This window comes from Chiloscyllium plagiosum, chromosome 22 (genome assembly GCF_004010195.1).
Source record: "Chiloscyllium plagiosum isolate BGI_BamShark_2017 chromosome 22, ASM401019v2, whole genome shotgun sequence".
In the NCBI taxonomy this organism is placed as follows: domain Eukaryota; kingdom Metazoa; phylum Chordata; class Chondrichthyes; order Orectolobiformes; family Hemiscylliidae; genus Chiloscyllium; species Chiloscyllium plagiosum.
This window is the reverse complement of record NC_057731.1, coordinates 50462536-50467222: the sequence shown is the minus strand read 5'-3', so window position 1 is coordinate 50467222 and position 4687 is coordinate 50462536.

Below are 4687 nucleotides of genomic sequence, written 5' to 3'. Positions count from 1 at the left end.
CGCCAACAGTATCCAAAACGGTATACTTATTGTTGAGGGGAATAGCCAAAAGGTTCCCTTTCCGTCCCCTGACTGTAACCCATTTGCCCTTTTCTTGTACCTTAGGAGTGACTACCTCCCTGTAACTCCTCTCAATAACTCCCTCTGCCTCCTGAATGATCCAAAGTTCATCCAGCTCCAGCTCCAGTTCCCTAACGTGGTTTTTGAGGAGCTGGAGTTGGGTGCACTTTCCGCAGATGTAGTCAGCAGGCACACTGGTGGTGACCCTTACCTCCCACATTCTGCAGGAGGAACATTCTACTGCCCTAACCTCCATTCCCACTATTCTAAATTCCCAAAGAGACTGTTTGAAAAAAAAAGGGATAAAAAAAACTCGTTACCTTACCAAGCTGGTGCACAGGTCCTTTTTTTTTGGTCAGAGGAGGAGGATGGGTAGGAGACACTACCCGAGTAATGTTTTGGGCAACGCAACCACACAAATACATGACTTCCCAGAAGTCCTTCGCTCCTCCCTCTCACCTCTCGGCAAATGGAGGCCCGACTCCCGAGGTAAGTCCCTTTTAATGCAGGAAAACTCACCCTACCCGGCAGCCCTCGTTTCATCTCTCCTTCTCTCCTCGCCACTCTGGCAAAATGCTCATGAAAAGGATGAGTGGATAGGCCATGTGGTACAATAACAATTATTAGATTCCGTACAGTATGGAAACAGGCCCTTTTGGCCCAACAAGTCTACACCCACCCAGATGCATTACCCTACGCTATATTTACCCTGACTAATGCATCTAACACTATGGGCAATTTAGCATTGCCAGTTCACCTGACCTGCACATCTTTAGATTGTGGGAGAAAACCACAGCACCTGGAGGAAACGGAGAGTGTGCAAATTCCACACAGACAGTCGCCTGAGGCAGGAATCGAATCCGGATCCCTGATACTGTGTTCCGGATTCGATACAAATGGTATTTTGATACTCCTGCGAAGCGCTTCTTTGATGTTTCCTCCAGTGTTTTGTGGACTGCACAAAACACTATATAGGACAAACGGGAAGACAGCTAACAATCCGCATACATGAACATCAACTAGCCACGAAACGACACGACCAGCTATCCTTAGTAGCCACACACGCAGACAACAAGCAACATGAATTCGACTGGGACAACACTACTATCATAGGGCAAGCCAGACAGAGAACAGCCAGGGAATTCCTAGAGGCATGGCATTCATCCACAAACTCCATCACCAACCACTACAGCGGACAGTTTGAAACTGACAACCGGAAGCGGCAGGGACAGACCACTATAAACACCGGAGGATCAAAGAAGCGCTTCGCAGGAGGCTCCCAAGCACTGATGATGTCGCCTAGCCAGGGACGAAACGTTTGCAACAAAAACTTCCAGCTCGGCGAACAGAACCACAACAATGAGCACCCGAGCTACAAATCTTTGCACAAACTTTGGAATTTTGATACAAATGGTAACCACTACAACAGCCATGTTCTCAATTGTTTATAAGCTTTGGCTACAAAGCATTGCACTTTTGTGTATGCTTTGAAACTGAACATTTGTATGTTTTATATTTCCTTGATATCTGTTGATTAGACCAATGGCCACTGCAAAACTTCAGACACCTTTACAGCCCAACATGTGTACACAGCCTAAGTTATACACTGGAAAGATTGTCCTTTATTAGATTTTCATAAAATTATGAAGTATAATGTATTTGGTTTAATTGAGTTAACAACCAAAAGGATAACCTCAGCTGCACTTTGATTATATGCCACAAAAACAACATATCACGAAACATAATTACGTTGTCTTTATTACGTTACAGCAGAACTTAATCAAAGCACTTTTAAGTCCTCTGTGGCACTAATGCACAAGTACAACTAGGAAATATTTGGTCAAACTCCAGGGATTTAATGAAAATATTCCACCACTGTACATGACTTACTAGAGCAAGAATATTCTCATCATAGTTTTGGTTGTGTGCATACAACGCTACCTGTATCAGAAAGAGATTCCATTTGTCAAGATTATCATTCTTCCAATTGTTTTTCTTTAACTAACTAATGCTTCAAATCATTTTGTTCCACAATAGCTTTCTGTCCTAAAATCAATTTGCCGCATCGTGAAAGGAATTGACTTTCTATGCTCTTAATTCTGCATTTACTAGCATACCATTTGAATCTTTCAAGAGTAACACACGGATTAATTTAATTATCTTTTCATCAAGGAAATCATAAAATCATGAGTGGCATGGGTAGGGTAAATAGACAAGGTCTTTTCCCTAATATGGAAGAGTCCAGAATCATAGATTTAGGGTGAAAGCGAAAAAATTTAAAAGGGACCAAAGGGGTAACTTTTTCATGCAGAGGGTGGTGCGAGTATGGAATGAGCTGCCAGAGGAAGTGGTAGAGGTTGGTACAATTACAACATTTAAAAGGCATCTGGATGGGTGTATGAATAAGAAGGGTTTAGAGGGATATGGGCTAAGTGCTGGCAAATAGGACTAGATTCGATTAGGATATCTGGTCAGCATGGAATAATTGGACCAAAGGGTTTGTTTACATTCTGTACACCTCTATGACTATGACTCTAAATGAAAACAGGGTTCTGATCATTCAGTCTGTTACTCAAAATTATTCTCTCCCAGAACAAGAGTTTGTCTTTATATTTTTAATACCTTGTCTATATGAAGAATTATCAAACTAAATTTGGTGTAGACAGTATAATGGTACTGTCCCTAAACTAGCAATCTAATGGTCCCAGTTAATACTCTTGAGAACAGCTGGTGGATATTAAAGTGCAATAATTATATACAGAATTAAAAGTTCCCTGCTCTTGAGAGAAGGAAATCTGCCACTTTTTCTGTCTGACCTACATGTGGTTCTATTTCCACAGCATTATGAGCTGATTCTGAATTGGCCTTTGCAATGGTCTAGCAAGCTTCTCAGTTCATGCGATAGGCTATAAATGGCCTTGCCAGACATCACGCACATCCCATGAAAATTTTGATATAAGGCATCTAACTCTGTGAATGCTGATGTTCTGAAATAAAGACAGAAATTGCTGGAGAAACCCAGGAGCTGTGGAGAGCGAAACAAGTTTAGTTCCAAAGAAGAGTCATATTGGGCTTGAAACGTTTTTCCCCTGTGGGGAATGAAGGTGTAGAAATGGCTCTGTGCTACCACTGCGAGGCACTATTCGAAGACAGTTGCTGAATTGTGTATTTACAGGCCATGACTGCAGTCAGGATTTGATGTGCTATAATCAATTGTCATATGAAGGTCTGCTGAAAAGAGGGAGCAAAAAAATAAACTAGGAAAGCCAACAATGAGGGGAAAGTACTGCTAAACAGGATGTAGGTTTGCTCGCTGAGCTGTAAGGTTCATTTTCAGATATTTTGTCACCATACTAGGTAATATCTTCAATGAGCCTCCTGATGAAGCTTCAGCCAGAGGCTCACTGAAGATGTTACTTAGAATGGTGACAAAATATCTGAAAATGATCCTTCCAGCTCAGCGACGAAACGTACATTCAGAACCTCAACCTCAGCTACAGATTTTCTCAAAACTCATTATTAGTGCTAGACAAATGGATTTCACTGAAGTGAAGTTCAGGAAGAATGTGGATGTGTTTGGCAAAGGAAAGGTATTGAAGTAAAGAATAACAGTTGTAGAAATGAGGGTAATTTTAATCTTTAACTTTTGTGGACAATGGGTGGTATTGCCTTAACTGGCCCAACCTCCCACCCCATACAAAAAATACACCTTTCCCTACTTGTGTTTGAGTACAAAAGTAACCCTGCCAATAATATTGCCTTTTTATGCTATCAAAACCATTGCAATTACCTCCAAAGTATTTCAGAATTCCAAATCCTAACCTCTCAAGTCAGAAAAGTCTACACTCAGTGCATGGCACAATCTATAAGTCAGTCCTAACTCCTCAGCAACAAGATATTTGCACATTTTAATTATGGAATTTTGTTGAATTGCATCTTAAATAAATGTAAGTCACTACAGCGAAAGAGGGGGAGAGAGATGACTGGTGGCGAATTTAATGAGGGTCACAATATCTCTGGTAAGGGGAGAGGTTGAGAAGAGGAATCCTTCAGGGTAATTTCAGCCAGTGCAGGAATTGAATCAGCAATTAACATCACTTTGTATTGCAAACAAGCCAACTGAGCAAATCAATCCCTTTGTGGTATACTACAGGATGATGGAAAGGGGTACAACTACAAATGCAAGGAATTTGCTGAATCTTCTGGAGCTCAAAATGTCTTGATTTTTGCAACAGCAGCTTTAAATTCGATATTAGGCCCACGATCAAAGAAATATGCACAAGCATTGGAGCACTAGGCTCCATTCCAGGTCGAGAACAAAGAACAAAGGCTGAAAGCATAAATAGCAAGAATGTTTTAATTGACTGCTCATTTTATCAAGGGTTGAATTTCTCTACTCAATCAGGAACAGGTACAGGAAGGATGGCCTGCCCCTAACCAAATGCGAATTGAAAGTATTGGCGGAAAGTCAGAATCTGAGATTTATTGAAATAAAAGGACAAGAGACTGATATTTTATTTTCAGCAACATGATATCCCCCTCCCATTAAATCAAAATGATCAAAGAATTTTTTCTTGAACTGTTTGAATTGAGAAAGGTTAACTGGAAAGAGTATTAACATTGTACA